The sequence below is a fragment of the Ambystoma mexicanum genome, chromosome 8, assembly GCF_040938575.1.
Source record: "Ambystoma mexicanum isolate Mex_15411 chromosome 8, UKY_AmexF1_1, whole genome shotgun sequence".
Classification (NCBI taxonomy): Eukaryota; Metazoa; Chordata; class Amphibia; order Caudata; family Ambystomatidae; genus Ambystoma; species Ambystoma mexicanum.
In genome coordinates this window covers 1,600,704,172-1,600,722,585 of record NC_090929.1, presented here as the reverse complement: position 1 = coordinate 1,600,722,585, position 18,414 = coordinate 1,600,704,172, and positions in this window count along the sequence as shown.

Below are 18,414 nucleotides of genomic sequence, written 5' to 3'. Positions count from 1 at the left end.
AGGTAGAACTATAGATAGGTAGGCAGGCAGGGGTAACGTATTGATTCAGAGGCCGAGGTATAACTATAGATAGGCAGGAGGCAGGGGTAACATTGATTCAGAGGATGAGGTAGAACTATAGATAGGTAGGCAGGAAGCAGGGGTTCATATTGATTCAGAGAGCGAGGTCAAAATATAGATAGGTAGGCAGGCTGGGGTAATGTATTGATTCAGAGGGCGAGGTAGAGCTATAGATAGGATAGGCAGACAGGGATAATGTACTGATTCAGAGGACAGGGTAGAACTACAGATATGTAGGCAGGCAGGGGTCACGTATTGATTCAGAGAGCGAGATAGTACGATAGACAGTCAGGCGGGGGTAACATATTTATTCAGAGGGCGAGGAAGAACTATAGATAGGTAGGCAGGCAGGGGTAACATATTGTTTCAGAGGTTGAGGTAGCATTATAGATGGGTAGGCTGGCTGGGGTAACGTATTGATTCAGAGGGTGAGGTAGAGCTAGAGATAGGTAGGCAGGCTGAGGTAACGTATTGATTCAGAGGGCGAGGTAGAGCTATAGATAGGTAGGCAGGTTGAGGTAACGTATTGATTCAGAGGGCGAGGTAGAGCTATAGATAGGTCGGCAGGCAGGGGTATCATATTGTTTCAGAGGTTGAGGTAGCATTATAGATAGGTAGGCAGGCTGGGGTAACGTATTGATTCAGAGGGTGAGGTAAAGCTAGAGATAGGTAGGCAGGCTGAGGTAACGTATTGATTCAGAGGGCGAGGTAGAGCTATAGATAGGTAGGCAGGTTGAGGTAACGTATTGATTCAGAGGGCGAGGTAGAGCTATAGATAGGTAGGCTGGCAGAGGTAACATATTGATTCAGAGGGCGAGGTAGAGCTATAGATATGTAGGCAGGCAGTGGTAAGATATTGATTCAGAGGGCGAGGTAGAGCTATAGATAGGCAGGCAGGCAGGGGTAACGTATTGATTCAGGGGACGAGGTAGAGCTATAGATAGGTAGGCAGCTAGGGGTAACATATTGATTCAGAGGGTGAGGTAGAAAAATAGCTAGTGAGGCAGGCAGGGGTAAAGTATTGATTCAGTGGGTGAGGTAGAACTGGGTCTAAGTACACTGGCATGTGTATCATATTGATTGAGTAGGTGAGGTAGAAATATAGATAGGTAGGCAGGCAGGGGTAACGTATTGATTCAGAGGCCGAGGTATAACTATAGATAGGCAGGAGGCAGGGGTAACATTGATTCAGAGGATGAGGTAGAACTATAGATAGGTAGGCAGGAAGCAGGGGTTCATATTGATTCAGAGAGCGAGGTCAAAATATAGATAGGTAGGCAGGCTGGGGTAATGTATTGATTCAGAGGGCGAGGTAGAGCTATAGATAGGATAGGCAGACAGGGATAATGTACTGATTCAGAGGACAGGGTAGAACTACAGATATGTAGGCAGGCAGGGGTCACGTATTGATTCAGAGAGCGAGATAGTACGATAGACAGTCAGGCGGGGGTAACATATTTATTCAGAGGGCGAGGAAGAACTATAGATAGGTAGGCAGGCAGGGGTAACATATTGTTTCAGAGGTTGAGGTAGCATTATAGATAGGTAGGCTGGCTGGGGTAACATTTTGATTCAGAGGGTGAGGTAGAGCTAGAGATAGGTAGGCAGGCTGAGGTAACGTATTGATTCAGAGGGCGAGGTAGAGCTATAGATAGGTAGGCAGGTTGAGGTAACGTATTGATTCAGGGGGCGAGATAGAGCTATAGATAGGTAGGCAGGCAGGGGTATCATATTGTTTCAGAGGTTGAGGTAGCATTATAGATAGGTAGGCAGGCTGGGGTAACGTATTGATTCAGAGGGTGAGGTAGAGCTAGAGATAGGTAGGCAGGCTGAGGTAACGTATTGATTCAGAGGGCGAGGTAGAGCTATAGATAGGTAGGCAGGTTGAGGTAACGTATTGATTCAGAGGGCGAGGTAGAGCTATAGATAGGTAGGCTGGCAGAGGTAACATATTGATTCAGAGGGCGAGGTAGAGCTATAGATATGTAGGCTGGCAGAGGTAACATATTGATTCAGATGGCGAGGTAGAGCTATAGATATGTAGGCAGGCAGTGGTAAGATATTGATTCAGGGGGCGAGGTAGAGCTATAGATAGGCAGGCAGGCAGGGGTAATGTATTATAATAATAATAATAATAATAATAATAATAATAATAACAACCATAATAATAATTTATTTCTTATATAGCGCTACACACCCATAGGTATCAAAGCGCTCAGGAGAAATATAGAACTATTTATAGGTAGGCAGGATGGGGTAACGTATTAATTTAGAGGGCGAAGTAGATAGCCAGGCAGGCTGGGATAACATATTAATTCAGTAGGTGAGGTAGAACTGGAGCTAAGGAGACCGACATGCATATAGTATTGATTTAGCATGCAAGGTAGAACTGGAGCTAAGTAGACAGGCGTGCATACTGTATTGTTTCAGCAGGCAAGGTAGAACTGGAGCTAAGTAGATAGGCAGTCGTACCATATTGATTCAGTAGGCGAGGTAGAACTGGCGTTAAGTAGACAGGCATTCCTACTGTATTAATTCAGCAGGGGAGATTGAACTAGAGCTAAGAACACAGGCAAGTATACTGTGTTGATTCAGCAGGCGAGATAGAAATGGAGATAGGTAGACAGGCAGGTGTAGTGTATTGATTCTGTAGGCGAGGTAGAACTAGAGCTAAGTAGACAGGCGGGTATAGTGTATTGATTCTGTAGGCGAGGTAGAACTGGAGCTAAGTAGACAGGCAGGTATAGTGTATTGATTCTGTAGATGAGGTAGCACTGGAAGCATGTAGACAGGCAGTATGCCATATTGATCCAGTTGATGAGGTTGATTTGGAGCCATGTAGATAGTCTAATGGAGGCATGTATCACAAGTATGACACAGACACAGGCACAAACGGTACAATCTGTAATACCTTTATTGAAGTTTCAATAGGGTTGGATAAACTTCTAATTTGCCCTATCGCTAAGATGGGAGATGGGAGTAGTCTCGACCAGCAAACAATAAATAAAACAGTCCTAGTTGAATCAGTCAAGTCAAAATGGCCTATACTAACACAAACTTAATGCCTGCCCTATAACTTGCACAAAAAGTGTGAAAAGGAGAATATGTATGCTAAGGAAAGTCAGTGTTCAAATTTAAAGAATACATGTGGCTGAGTCAACTCTCCTCCACACGTTGGACAGAACAGAGTAAGGTGGTCCCTGTAGGCGAGATGACACACTCTGGCTCAGGCTCTTAACACAAAGACAGTTCAACATGTGGATCGATGCCTGCCTGGCCTTCCACGTTATAGTCTCTAGATAGGTAGACAGGCAGGGGTAACGTATTGATTCAGGGGATGAGGTGAAGCTATAGATAGGTAGGCAGCTAGGGGTAACATATTGATTCAGAGGGTGAGGTAGAACAATAGCTTCCAATTTCCAAAACACAGTACACCAAAAGGTTCACGTCGGTCCCCCTCTGTTGGACTCAGACCTCTTAAAGCAAAAGTTCACATCGGTCTCCCTCAGTCTGGCTCGGACCTTTCAAAACAAAAGTTCACATCGGTCTCCCTCAGTCGGGGTCGGACCATTGACAGGAAACAAAACACTTTCAGGGGTTCCCTTCCGCAAGCTTAATTTACCTCCTTTAGGGGTTCCCTTCCCCTAACTTATTGCACCTTCGCGCTCCCTCAGTCGGGCTCGGACCGTTTCCTGATGTCGAAGACTTTGGAATGTGCGTGGCTTTTTTCTACAGACCTCTGCAGGACCACTTCAACTTTCCAGCTTCCAACTCACACTCCTTTGTTATTTACCCCAGTACTTTGTGGTCTGGGTAGTTCACTGTATTACGCGCCTAGCAAAAGTTCGACATTTTCCTTTTACTTTCCCTTTTCTCAATGTCAATTTAAATCACTTTGCTTTTACAGTTCATTCACTTTATCGCTACAACCTTTTCACCTTTCTTTGAGACTTTCGAGTGGGCTACTTCCTTTCGCCGGACCACTCCGTTACTCAGTATCACTGACTTTACAGCTATCGTTACTTCAAGGTTAATTCGCAGGTCTGCCTGTCTTTGCATCTCATCCACACGCATGCAGCCTTCAATTGTGCGATATAATGTTGTCACTTCAATCTTTCTTTAGCACACACTGGTCTCTCACGTCGGTTGCCAATTCAGCGGCTTCGAGCGTTTCTTTCTTGTCTTTAGTGTCTTCCAGTTTACGAGTCAAGGTTAGTGCCACAGGCCCTCCTCAACTCTGCCATTTTCTCCATGTATCTTTCGCAGCCTTTTGAAGGCAACAAACCCCTGCAGGGAACTCCTGGAGGTCTCCACCCGTGGCTCTCGTCCCTCAGCCCGTGGCTCTGCTCCAGTAGGTTCATCTTCACCCTGGAAGTTCCGCTCTTACTCGTGTTCCACCTTGCTCTGAGACTGTCTCTATGTTCCATCTTTTATCCGTGTGAGGAGAGCTAATTGGTATCAGATGTATGCACTTAGAGTTAAGTGCCTGACTTTGGCTGACCCAATTAGCGGGACACGGTCAATGCAATCTGTAAGAGTTAGCATTATTACTCTGTTGCCCTCTTCCTCGGTCCAGTATTTGTGTGAAAAGGGGGTGGGGAGTTGGGACACCAGAGAATCCTATGAAATAGGAGGGATCATGGCTATGGGAAAGGGAGGAATACTGCATCTCGCCACTGGCTGTCTCACCCCGACTCCCTGAAGACCCCTCGCCAAGGTGATCCACACGCACTGGTCCACACCCAGAGTTTGGATCCAAAGGCGATGACTGTGCCCTGGCCACCTGAGAGAGAGATCCCAGGGGAATAGCAGGTGAGACACCCTTTGGTTTCTCACAATAGGCAAGTATACCATATTGATTCAATAGGCAAGGTAGAACTGGTACTAAATAGGCAGGTATAACATATTGATTCAATAGTCCAGGTTGATCTGGAGCTTTGTAGGCTGGCAGGTGTACCATATTGATTCAGCAGGGGAGATGTCACTGGTGCTAACTAGACAGGCATGTATAGTGTATTCATTCAACAAGCAAAGTAGCAAAGGAGAGGAGTAAACAGGCAGGCATACCATATAGACTAAGTAGGCGAGGTAGAACTGGAGCTCAAAAGGAAGGCAGGTGTAATGCATTGATTCAATACTTCAGGTAGAACTGAAGCTAAGTAGACAGGCAGATACACTGTATTGATTGAGTTGGCAAGGTAGGAGCTAAGTAGATAGGCAGGTGTACCGTAGGTAGGCAGGAGTACCATAGACAGGTACCGGAGGTGAAACTAGAGCTAAATTGACAGTCAGGAATAGTGCATTGATTCAGTAGGCAAGGTAGCAAAGGAGAGGAGTAAAAAGGCAGGCGTACCATATAGATTTAGTATGTGATGTAGAACTGGAGCTAAGAAGACAGGCAGGTGTAATGTATTGATTCCATACTGGAGTTAGAACTGAAGCTTAGCAGATAGGCAGGTATACCATATTGATTGAGTAGGCAAGCTAGAAATGGAGCTGAATGGACCAGTAGGTATACCATATTTATTGAGTAAGCAAAGTTTAATTTTAGTGGAAGTAGACACGTAGCCATTCCGTATGGATTGAGTAGGGGAGGTAGAATTGTAGCTGAGCAGACAGGCAGCTATATTGTATGCATTCAGTAGGCCAGGTGGTGGTTGTTGTATGGGTGTGTGTGTTATTGATTTGTGTGTAGTTGATCAAGCTTTCTATAGTGTTTTGTGTTTAGATGGGTGTTGCTGAGCGTGTGCATGTTGTGGTGATTATAGGTTTCTGCTGCGGTAAAGGTATGTGTGCATTTTGTTTGGTGTTTGCCATGAGTGTGCAGGAAATTTGAAAGTTTTTAGTAGGGTTAGTTAGTGATGCTAGTAGTCTGTGCCTTGTGGGCAGTGGTTATGTTGATGTGGCCGTGTTCATATTCTTCTATGGAGCTAAATAGCCATGCAGGTATTCCGTATTGACGGAGTAGGGGTGGTATAAATGGGGCTCAGTAGACAGGCAGGTATACCCTATTGGTTAAGTAGGTATAGTAGAACTGGAGATAAACAGGCAGAGAAGGCTTGTTTTTTGGTCCTTTCCTTTTTGCAGCAGTGGATTTCAAGGCTGCACGTGTCCTGGCTTCTGGTGGTGTGCTATTCACCGGAGAAGCTGAGATTCTCAGCAAGGTAACTGGGTGACTTGAGGGCGACTACCTTATAGATGATGCAGCAAGACTTGAAGGTGATTTGTGCATGGAGTGGGAACCAGTGAAGGTCGATGGGGGCCAGGGAGATGTGGTTGAATCTGAGTAGAGCCTTGATGAAGCATGCAGCTGCATGTAGGACATTTCTCAGGGGTACGACGGGATGCATCCGAGGAGTGCATTGCCCCCATCCAGGTGGGATAGGACCAATGCCTGAACAGTGGATCTAAAGCTGTCCGTAGGGAGGAAGGTCTTGACTTTCCGCAGGAGGAAGAGCTGATACCAAGCGGCCTCAGTTGTATTAGCTATGTGTTTCTTGAAGGAGAGGTGTTTGTCGATGTGAAACCCAAGGGACTTGGCATAGGAGGTGAGTGCAGGTGTGAAGCCATCAGAGTACATGGTTGATAGCCAGGTCTGTATGTCTGGGTGTTTGGTGTTGTTGGTGAGGAGTAGGAATTTGACTGGATCAGCGAGAGGCAGGTTTTGAGCCCATGGATGTCTTTGATGGAGTCGATCTTGAGGTATAGCTGTGTGTCATCAGCGCATTGGTGAATGTGGATGTTGTGTGTTGCTAGGAAGGTTCCCCAGCAGCTCCATGTATAGATTGAAAATCATTGGGGAGAGGATGGAACCCTGCGGGACTCCACAGGTGATGGGTAGCATTGTCGATCTGGAGGGGTTCATCTGAACAAACTGCTGTTGGTTGGCAAGGTAGGAATTGAACCAGCGTAGGACAACGTTGCTGATCCGCACGCGCCGATGTCGGGTGTCTGTGAGCGCCTGATGGTCTGCTGTGTTGAATGCAGCTGAGCGGTCGAGTAGAATCAGGAGGCAGGGGTGGCCGTCATCAAGGATGTTGAGGGCGTCGTCGACCACTTGTTTGTTTGCTGTCTCCATGCTGCATCTGGGCCTGAACCCGGATTGGTAGGTTTGGAGGAGATTGTTGGTGTCAGTGTGTTACTGCAGTTTCGGGGCTACCACATTCACAATGATCTTACATAGGAAGGGAAGATGGGTGATGGGGCGATAGTTACCTAGGATTTTGGGATCCAAAGGGAGGATCCATCCTGTTTGTAGGGTTGATGGGAAGGTACCTTGAGTTCGGGAGCTGTTGATGATCTCCAGGTAGGGAAGGAGAGCTTCTGCAGGAGGGTTTTGAGGATGGCTGCTAGAAGGATGTTGTCTGTATACAATGTGGCTTTAAGGACAGCCAGGATTGCGACCAGGTCCCCTGTCAAGAGGGTTTTGTATTGTATGTTGTGCACGGTGTAGTGATTTCGCAAGGAGGGATGTGAGGTGGGTCTGTGGAGGCAGAGCTGGTGTCTATGTGCTGGTGAATCTTGATGATTTTGTCAATGGAGAAGGTGTTGATGGCGGGTAGCAGGTGGACGCAGTGCTTGACCGCTTTGATTGTGTACTGAAAGTTCAGAATGTCACTGTATCCTTGGTCTGTAAACTTACAAATGGGATGTGTTCCCCTCTATACACTGGTCCCTACATTTGCTCTTAAAGGCCAACATGGACAAATTAACATGCATGTGCCTTATAAACAAATGAATATATTTGGAGCACCCTGATAACCTCTCCCCCTCCACTAGGAACATGTTAGGCATGGCTCACTGTCCCACAGCCTGCAAATCCAGATGCGGAAACAGATGCTAAATGTGTGGGCGCCCGCTCACTGCACTCTCTTTCCAAAACACATCTATTAACAAGTTTCCTCACCTAAAACTTGTATTTATTTATTTATTATACCATTTATAGCAGTGCAATAAGGCCTCGGGCATCTAGGCACAAGTTGCATGCATGGAGAAAAGCAAAACAGTTGATGGTTACATACAGGATAGCGCGGTAAAGTCAGTGGTCAGTTGGTAGAGGTCATAGGTAGTTAAACAGGTGTGTTTTTTTAATGAAAGGTTCGTCTGAGGTTTCAGAATGCAAGTAAGGTGGCAAGTTGTTCCAAAGGTTGGCCACCACCACTGGGAAGCTGTAGCCCCCCCATTTGTTTCCGTCTGAATCTTGGGGTAAATGGTAGTTGACTGTGGGTGGATCTAACTAGGCTTCCTGGTGTATATTTGATGATCCTCTGGGTTAGGTATGGAGTGGCATCGTTTGAAAGACAGCGATGGGCAATTGTGAGGCACTTGAATTTGATTCGGTCCCGGACAGGAAGCCAATGGACGGCTCTTCTGGCTTCTGAAATGTGGTCCATTTTATTTAGGTCTAGTGCAGTTTGTTTGCCGCCTACTCATGTTCTTTTCAGAGGTGGCATTACAATAGTCCGGTTTTGACCCTTTCAAGGCTCAGTCACAGAAAGTCGGTTAGAGATGGATAGGAATGGTCTGATTGCCCTTATGAGTTTAGTGGGGTAGGCCGTTGCAGAGGAGATATTGTTGATTTGGCGGGTCATATTCAGAGATACATCTAGGTAGACTCTCAGTATTTTCACAGAAGAGGAAACAGGGATTTTTTGGCCATCTATGTCAAAACTCTGGTAGGTTGGACCAAGACTGGCCAGACGGGCCAGTGAACCAACTAGAAGGAGTTCTGTCTTCTCATCATTCAGGCACAGGCTGTGCTCGGCCATCCAGGTTTGGATTATTTCAAAGACAGAGTTTACAGAGGAGCAGTCTTGGGCATAGACACCTGAGAGAGGGATAAGTATTTGTGTGTCGTCCGTGTAATTCTTGAAGGGGATGCATAGTGTGTCAAGGTGGCGAAGAGGGGTTTTGAGTAGATGTTATAGGGAGTAGGGTAGACACAGGAGCCTTGTGGGACCCAACATGTGTTCAGTGTCGGGGGGTCTGCTGCCTTGCCAGCAAAGACTCTAGCGGATTTATTGTCGAGGAAGGAGGCAATCCAGCTGGTTGCTTCCTGGGAGAATCTAGCCGCCACTGATGACATGTGGTGGCATACAGTTCTGTGGTCTACAAGGTCAAATCCAGCAGAGAGATTAAGTAGTAGGGGGAGAGTGTTTCCCAGCATCATTTGCTTCATCTAGCTGATTTTTTTAAATCTAGAAGGGCTGTTTCTGACCCATGATAAGGGCTGAAGCCAGATTTGCGAGGGCTGAGGATGAGGTGGTCTTCCAAGAAGGTTTGAATTTGAGTGTCGGGCACTATGACGAGGATTTCCGGTAGGAACATGACCGTGGTATTGGTTGGTAGTTTGTATGGACGGCTGGGTCAAGTGAAGCTTTGTTCAGCAAGGGGGTAATACATGATTCTTTGACGGAGAGCGGGACAGTGTTGACTGCGAAGGAGACATTGACTATGGCAGTAATAAGTGGGGAGTGAGGAACTAGTCATTGTTTGATCAGTGTGGTGGGGCAGACGTTCCCTTTGCACCGGGATGGTTTGAGACCTTTGACTATGGTGGCCAGGTCATGTTCTGATATGGGGTTGAAGTGAAAGAGCTGGCTGTGGGTGGGCAGTGTCATGGGGTAGTATTATGTAGCAGTGTTTGCATGCTGTATGATTTAGGTTGATTTTGCAACTCAGTTTGTTGATTTGTCCCGTGAGTGCGCCTTGGATGATGCAGTACCAAATGTTATCTTTGGTGATGGTCGGTGTTGGGGGCAAATGATGGGAAATTCGACTTCTCAGAGAATACTGAATAGCTCCCGCGAACGTGAGGAGGCTTTTGAAATTGTACTGTTGTAAAAAGGCTGCTCTGGTCTCCAGGGCGGCATGTTTGTATTTAGAGGCTTGGACAGAGAATAGAGCCTTGATAGCTATGTTGGGGTCCTTCAGCCAGTTGGCTTCTGCAGCTTGATTCTCTGTTCTCAGGGTATGGAGCTGGGAGTAAACCACGTGTTGTTGTGGTTTGAGCTCTTGGCTGTGTGAAGCTTGACAGATACTAAGGACGCAATGTTCCCTCTAAGCTGTGTGCATGTGCGCTTGCCCAGCTTCCTTCTGGGTACCGCTCAGAAGAATTTTAGCAGTGCACACAGACAATTCTCACCAATTCAAAAAGATTAAGTAAGACACAAGCCACAGCAGGTACCTAATACTTGCTTTCTCCCAAATAAAGCTAAATTGTACTAACTAGTCTTGATATTCTGGTCTAGCCTATTTTCATTGCCCTACTATGCAAGTTTGACCTTAAAAACCTAAAAAGCCTAAAAACTAAATACACAAGAGATTCAAAACTAATATGAAAAAGTGGCTCCACGAACAGAAGATATTGCCTAGATATGCCTGCACACATTAACCAAATAACCTACTCTCCTCACCCATGACTCCTGTTCTTGACTCTACCACACTTAGACCTTATGACTCTAACTTCCGCCCCAGGTCACATTCAGATATTTCAATAGAACAGTGACTATACCTACCTTGGCTCTGCAAACGTTTACCAGACTTGCACCTACATCCACTTGTTTTTTGTTTGTTATAATATGAACAACGTTCAAGCACAAGAATTTCTGTTACTCATGGTGCCTTATCAAAAGTGTCACCCAGACTATGTAACCCAACTGTCAGCTCAAATATCGGCTACTGACTGTAAGTAAGAAGGCTACTTGGACGTGTAACCTCATCCCATGCTTCTTACTCTTTGCATATGTTTCACAAGCACTTTGTAGTGCCCCCTTGTAAGTTAATGCATTATAAAACTCAAATATCAATTTGCCTTCTAAAGACTAAGTAGGCAAAAGTCATGTTCAGCGTCTCCTACTTTAGCTGTGCTAACATTACGTTACCCTATAAGTGGAGAACAACATTTAGTTGGCCTGCGAGGAATAATAGGTATGGGGTGTGCCTGGCATTATTTGTATATAGTATCACCGCAACCGATATTCAAATAACTAGCATGCTTTTTACACAGTATGCATCCTTTCCATGTTTTCAGAGTTCCATGGGGCATAGACCTTAACATATTATGTGGTATTTCGCTGCTTTACAAAAACAGTTTCACTGAGGACCTATCCTACCCAACCATTTAAAGGTGGAGTATGTTGCAAACAATCTTGCATTCACTTCATAGTAATTGTGCACATGCAGATTCATGACCTGTTCTCAAATTGCACATAATGTCATGGTGAGACTTTAAATATGTTTTGCTTGCAAAGTATCGTGGGTATGCAAATTTCTGTTTGTGTTTTGCTACTACAATCCCTCACTTTTTACAGAGTCCCGTCAACTAGTATGGGAGGATAGCACAGGAGCTGGGGAGGACTACGGGGGCGAAAGGGCACAGAGAATACTTCAAATCAGTAACTTTCAAAAATCAATCAAATCAGTTGTTTTGGCAGTACAGTACAGCGAAGGAAATGAGTTTGTTTGCTAAAGGATAAGAAACTCTAGTAACAGTCTAGGAAACTGCGTCTTCTGTTTCTTTCTATTCTCAGCTGCTGAGGGCTTTTCAATATAATCATGTGTTTGTGGTTATTGCCTCTAGCATCCCCATGCATCTTGTTTAAATTATATCTATGAATTTCAGAAGAGGGATCCATGGTCAAAGAAAAAGGCACTCATTCTTTTGTACCCATGAGCATTGCTGCTTTTGACTTAAAAGGCAAATATATGTGATATTCTTCGATGTGGCTCCTGATGAAACCTCAGTAAGGCTATTTTTAAATTTGATCTAGGCTGTGGCGAGGAAGGTGGGAAAAACTATAAGCTGCATTATTTATATGCCCTGTCATTTCACCTCTTATGTCAGGGTTAGAAGCAGGGCTCTGATACGATTTTACTCCCTACTTTGAATCAAATGATTTTTCAGGGAGTAACAAAATAATTAGCTTTGACAGTAGGGATATTTCATGCTTATTAAAATGTTGTTTCCCCTTGACATCGGGCAGTAATAGTATATTATTAGAGCTCCTACCTATGTCACTGCTCTGCTGGTCACTGATTCGAAAACATATCAGTGCAACCTTGTGGGTAGAAGCAGGGTAGAAGCAGGGGAAGGCTTCTAAATGTTCTTGGTTAGCTGTTTTTGTTGGGCACATTTTCCTGTTTTTAGAGAGTAAAAATTGATGCTTATGCCTTTTATCTGTAAAGCTTGTTTTGAGTAAATGTTGTCACAGGACAACACAATGTGGATAGCAAGCATAGACCCAGGAATTCTGATTATATTCGGTGGTGCTGTTATTCTGATGCAGTTGTCGTCCTTGCACAAATAGAGGCATGTTACCCTGGCCCTTGAATTACTTCATTAAAGTGGCACATGAACTCCTATTGGCATGTATTCTTACACACTCCTTTTAGTTGCCATTATTCCTTTTGCAAGAATTAGATCCTATCTGAATTTTTTGACAACCACATCCGTGATAAGTGATATTTGTTTTTTATAATAAACAAGTGTTTTATTTCAATGGCATTAAACACTTTCTGCATTCTTTTTCTGTGCATACACATTTTTTTTCTTTCTCTGTACTGGAGTTCTTTAGGTCAGTACTATGGCATACCTTGAAGTCTTGGTCTTGTTGATAAGCTCTCCTTATAATTACATATAACATATTTATTTTGTTAGCCTACATATGTTTGGAAAAAATGTTTTAAGATGCACCTTTACACTTATTTGTAAAGATTTGCAGTGGTTAGGAAAGGGAAATTCCCTTCCAAACTCTTCCGAGATGGTAGCTCACTAAGTACGTATGCTCACAAAGTGGCTTGCCTCGTTAAGTTGCGCACACAGTAAATAAAGTGTGCACAAAAGCTAACCATTTCCGCACTTAGGGAAAAATAATTAGCGGGAACATTGCTAATGAGTCGACGAGAGTGGCTAGTAGGGAGTTGTAGTGATCTACTAGGGTGTGGATATTGTGGTTGCTTGGGATGTGCATGTTGAGCATAAGGAGTAGGCGGTCACATGTAAAGTTGCAGGTGCTTCACGCTAGTATTGGTGGAAAGAGCGAAGGGGTCCTCGTGAGTTTCTTAGATAGGGGTATGGTGAAGGAGACGCAATGGTGGTCAGTCCAAGGGCAAGGAGTGTTGGCAACAACTGATATGTTGCATTTGTGATCTAATAACCAGTATAGTGTTCTGCCATGGGAGTGGGTAGGGTTGAGTATTCGTTCGGTGCAGCCGAGGGCTGGGGTCGGCTTTGGCCAATGCTAAAGTATCAGCACCTGAGGGTTCAATGAAGCCTAGGTTGAGGTCACCTAGGACTATTATCTGAGTAGTAGATGTGAGGATGGCAGTGATGATTTGGATCAGATCGTCTTCAAAGGTGTTGAGAGAGCCTTGGGGACAATATAGCAGGAGGAGGGCAATGGAAGCATGTGATGCACTGCTACATTTTATGGCTAAGGATTCACAGTGAGGGATGGGCATGGTGGTAGTCCTGCAAAGGGGGATTGTGTCTTTGCAAATTAATGCAACACTGCCTCCTTTACTAGAGGTTCTGTCTTCTCTGAGAATGGGGTAGCCAGGAGGAACTACAATAGATAGAGCTGGTCCTGCAGAAAGGTTGAGCAAAGTTTCTGTTATGGCCAGAATGTCCCGATTTTATTTATTTATTCATATACAAATAATGCTCTTTTGATCACAAAATAGTGTACAAAAGATAAGAAATCAGATTTGATGTGAAAGCAGTGAGCTTCTTACAATGGGATGAGTTTGAGGGACATTCTGACCAGGTTGCGGAGGGGAGTAAATGGAACAATCACCGGGGACAATACATATGTTTATGTTTATATGTTTATAATGCTCCGTATCCCACAGGCATTAGGGCGCATACATAGATTAAGGACAACCAACATTGGACATTTTTAAGTGCAGGCACGCGGTGCGGCAAGCTGTGCTCGGGACATGGGCATGATGGGTGAAGTGCTAAAGTGGAGGCAGAGAAAGTGAGGGACAGAGGTAGGCTAGGGGCGATGGACAACTGTTACCTAGCAAGCAAATTAAAGGGAGTTTAAGAGGGTAACTCAGAGGTGAGGAGGTAGGCTTTTAGTTTGGTTTTGAACAAGTCCATACAGACTGTTTCTCAGATGTCCGGGGGAAGAGAATTCCATGCAAGAGGAGCAAGAAGAAACAGCGGAAGTGAGAGGAAAGCACAGGGAGGGCGAGGAGCCACAAGGGTAGTCGAGGAGGCAGAGCAGAGATTATGAGAAGGCCTATAGAATTGGATAGAGGAGGATAGATACAGTGGTGTCTTACCATGGATAGATTTGCAACCAGGAGAAGACATTTAAATCTGGCCTGTTTTGCATCATCAGCCATCCAGCCTGTTGACGGTACGACGAAGTAGGTGTGAAGTGAAGAAATTCAAAGAGAGTCCTGGTAGCGAAGTTAATGATCTTGTCGAGAGGACAGAAAGCATAGTTTGGGAGACCAAAGAGGATGCTGGCACAGTAGTCCAGTTTAGAGAAGACAAGAGTGGTTAAGAGATGCTTGGCAGTGCTGAAAGGAAGGAGGTGTCGATTTTCCAAATATTTAAGAGGTTTAGGCGAGCTCCTGTTCCAGTTTTGGAGTTGAAAGTAGAGAAGGTGTGAGAAAGGTCATAGATGGGACTGAGATTTCTAGCTGAAGAAGAGTAGCGGAGAGTGTCAGATGGGAACTGAATAGGCAGAGTACGAGATGAGAGAGAGCTTTGGCAGGGAAGAAAAGTACCTCTGTTTTGGCAGAGTTTAACATCAGACAGTGCAAAACCATCCAATATTTAATGGGAGTGACAGTTGGAAATTATGAAAGAGAGATCAGAGGAGACTTCAGGAAAAAGAGAAGAAGATTTGGGTGTCGTCCGTGAACAGTTGGTACGAGAACCCAAAGGAGGATATTAGTGATGCAAAAGCAGACATCTAGAGTGTAAAGAGGAGCTGACCCAAGACAGAGCCTTGTGGAACAACAACAGTTAGAGGAGTGAGTTCAAAGTGGTTTTTGCTCCAGGAGACAGAGAATTGGCAAGGTTCAAGGTAGGATTCAATCCAGGCAAGGGCTTGCTCATGAATCCCAAGTAGAAGCAAGCATTAAGGCGATCAGAGTGATCGAAAGTGTCAAAGGTAGAAGACAGGTCAAGAATTAGGATAGAGGATAGGTTTGAGTTCTTATCAGAGGCGATGAAGTTGGACACATTCATGAGAGCAGTTTCTGTGGAGTGATAGGAACAGAAACCTGCTTGTAGGGGGTCTTCAAGGTTGAGGATGTCTAAGAAATTGGCAAGACGGTTCAGCACACCCCTTTTGAGCACTTTACAGTAGTGCAGAAGGAGGGACACATAGTGAAAGTTAGCCGGTAGGTTTGGGTCAGCCCCTTGCTTTTTTAGGAGAGAGATCACCGTGGCTATTTTGAAAACCGGGGGAAAGCAAGCATAGTCGAAAGACAGGTTGAAGAGTTCAGCAAGGTGAGAGGCCACTAAAAGGGCAAGAGTCTTGACTAGCTGAGGAGCAAGAGGGTCTGATGGTGGCACAGGAGATGTTAGTCTTCATCAGTATAGATAGCACTTTGTCAGTATTAGTGTCACTAAAGTGGGATATGGAGGCAGAGGATGATGGTAGATGGTAGAGTAGGCAGAGTGTAAAATGTAGTAGGAAGGAGTGTGAGGAAGGTCAGGAGAGAGTAATTTTTGCAGCAAAGTGTTCAGCTAGGTCATTAGCTGTGAGAGTCGAGTTGAGAGGTCAAAGACTTACGAGGAATGCAGAATGACTTTAGGATGCCGATGAGGTTGTGAATGTCTAGTGCGTATGTGACAACCGATATTGCGTTCATCAGGGTACAGTTGAGGGGCAGGGGTGGTGTGGGCTCGTTTTGCTCTGAGATGGATTTGTTTGTTAGTGACAGCTTTTGGTGTGTGTGGTGGATGAGTGTGTGGAGACGCAGGGATGTATTTCATGTGAGTATCTTGGGGGGATGGTTTTGGACGCAGGGAGGCATTTTGTGTAGGTATCTTGGGGTGGAGAGGTCCTATGGTTCGAGCTCCGAGATGACAGTTGCGGTCAGGTACTGAACGAGGCACAACTGTGGGCTTGCCGGTGGCTGGGAAGCTTGTCTGTGTGAACACTGGTCGCATGGCATTGGTTCGTGTTCGCACAGATTTGGGCTTGCAGAGCCTAACTCTGCTCTGGAATACTCTAGGTGAGGGCTGTGAAGGCAAGCCCCTAGAGTAGAGGTTTGGGGAGGGAGAGTTTTTATTTAGAGATATCTGTGTGGGCCTATGTCGGCTGCTTCTGGCAGGGGAGAGGAGGCAGTGACTTTCCATGCTTCCATACTGATGGTCAGAGTGCTGGGAGGAAGGAGATAGGAATGGGTGTGAGGTGCATGGCTGGTGCTGTGTTGTCAAAGGTACAAATTGTGGGTGAGTCTGTTGTGCCGGTGCTGCATGGGTGCAAGGGGTGCTTACCTGTCGGAAGGTAATTAGTGGTATATATGTTTTGGTGGTGGGTGGTGAGGTGTCTCTTAAGAGCTTAAAGGTTGATGTGGTGGGGGGGCAGAGTATCAATTCTGGAATGCAGCTTGATAGTGGCATCAGAAGGGTAGCTCGCTATGAGGACTCTGGGGCTCTGTTTGTTTGTTTGTTAGTCCAGCAGGGGTGGGGGGGTTTGAGGTGTGAGGTTGCCCTAGGAGGCTGGGCATGGTGTGAGACTCGCAGTGGTCTGGGATAGTGGCCGGTACAAGATTTCTGGGAATAATGCACGACTAACCCACATCTAAATACAAAAATACAAAACAATATATTGTAGATTTCTTCATTCTACTTGATGTGTCAGAAACTATGCATAAACTCTTCTACCTAGACAGGAAAACCCTTATTTGTACCTGTGTCCCATGCTCTGCTTCCAGGCATCGCTTCTGGCCTCTCTCGATTTCATCTTTGCTGCATTGACATAAGCTTCTGCCTACGTGGTCATATCCTATTCCTCCTTCAAGGACCTGGCTTACCCTGGATCCTCAAATTCCCACTTGAAGCTTTGCCACATGCTCATTCTTCCTCCCAAAACTTGCACAAACCCTGCACGCTCGGGGTGTGAGTGTCTCTCTCTGTTCCTCTGTGGGATGTATTTACCCATGCATCCTAGCCCTACCTCAAAACTGTGCAGTACTGACATGGAAAACATCATGATGGCCAGAGCTTCCCAGAAAATGCACAGGGAAATGCATGAAGAATAGGCTGCCACTCATTTTTGCCGATGTTATGGGCACAGAAGGACACTGCCTAAAACCACCATTGGACTACCCGCACAGTAGTCTGAAACCATTGGGAATGGCAATGCTGATTGCCAAATGCAACCTAGAATTGTGGGGAATTCATTTCTTAAATCCCAAAAATGGGTGCAGTACCAGTACTCACCACTATCCAAAAGCCGGCGTTTTAAAACCACTCTGTTTCCCTGAAGGCAAGTCAAAATGCCTATTTTCAAACATTGCAATATGTGCAAAATATTTACTGAACACCAGCAGACATTTGGCAGAATGGAGTTTTGTGTGCCTACAAAATCTGGGAAATGAAGATCATAAGACAAGGTTTATAACAAGACTGGCTGCGCTGTGGATTTCAGCAGTTTAAGTTGCACTGGATTGAAAGACACTAAAAAAAAAAAATCTAAATGTTTAAATTGACTGAGTGACCTACTTTTGAGTGTCACATAGGTTGCAATTGTTTAAATGTCATAGTTTTGCACTTAGAATCAGCATTCTAGCTGCATGTGTAAAATTGCAAGTTAATTTAAAAAGCAACAAATAACATGACAGTAGCTGAAAGTCTGGCTTAAGGAACTTGATTCTGCCTGGCAACTACCCCCATCAGGAGGGAAACTTGAGTCACCACTGTGTTCCCAGGCCAACCTTCCTTTTGCTGCCCACACTAAGGATATGCCATCTATCTGATAATTGAATTATCTGTGCTCTGCAAGAGAGGGAACAAAGCCCTCTTCACTCAGGCAAAGGTTTTTATTACCACAGTCGTAAAATGTAGCTTCCTCTTGGCAGGAGCTGGGAGGAGCACTGCCTGTGAGAGCAAGCTGGCTTGGCAGAAACTGGAAAGACTGGTTTCTATACCATGTGACCTGGGAAACCACACCCCTTTGGAGCCAGAACATAACTTTAAAAAGATGAATAACTCATAGAGCGGACATGTGAAAATTTTATAAATGATACCATAATTCTTGTGATTTTTCTGCACACATTTTAAGAGGTTTTTCGACCCAGTGGCATGTTCAGGGGGGTTTTAGCGGAAAAGTGGATATTACTCTAAATGTATGCATGTTAAAAATCTGAAACTTCTTCAGT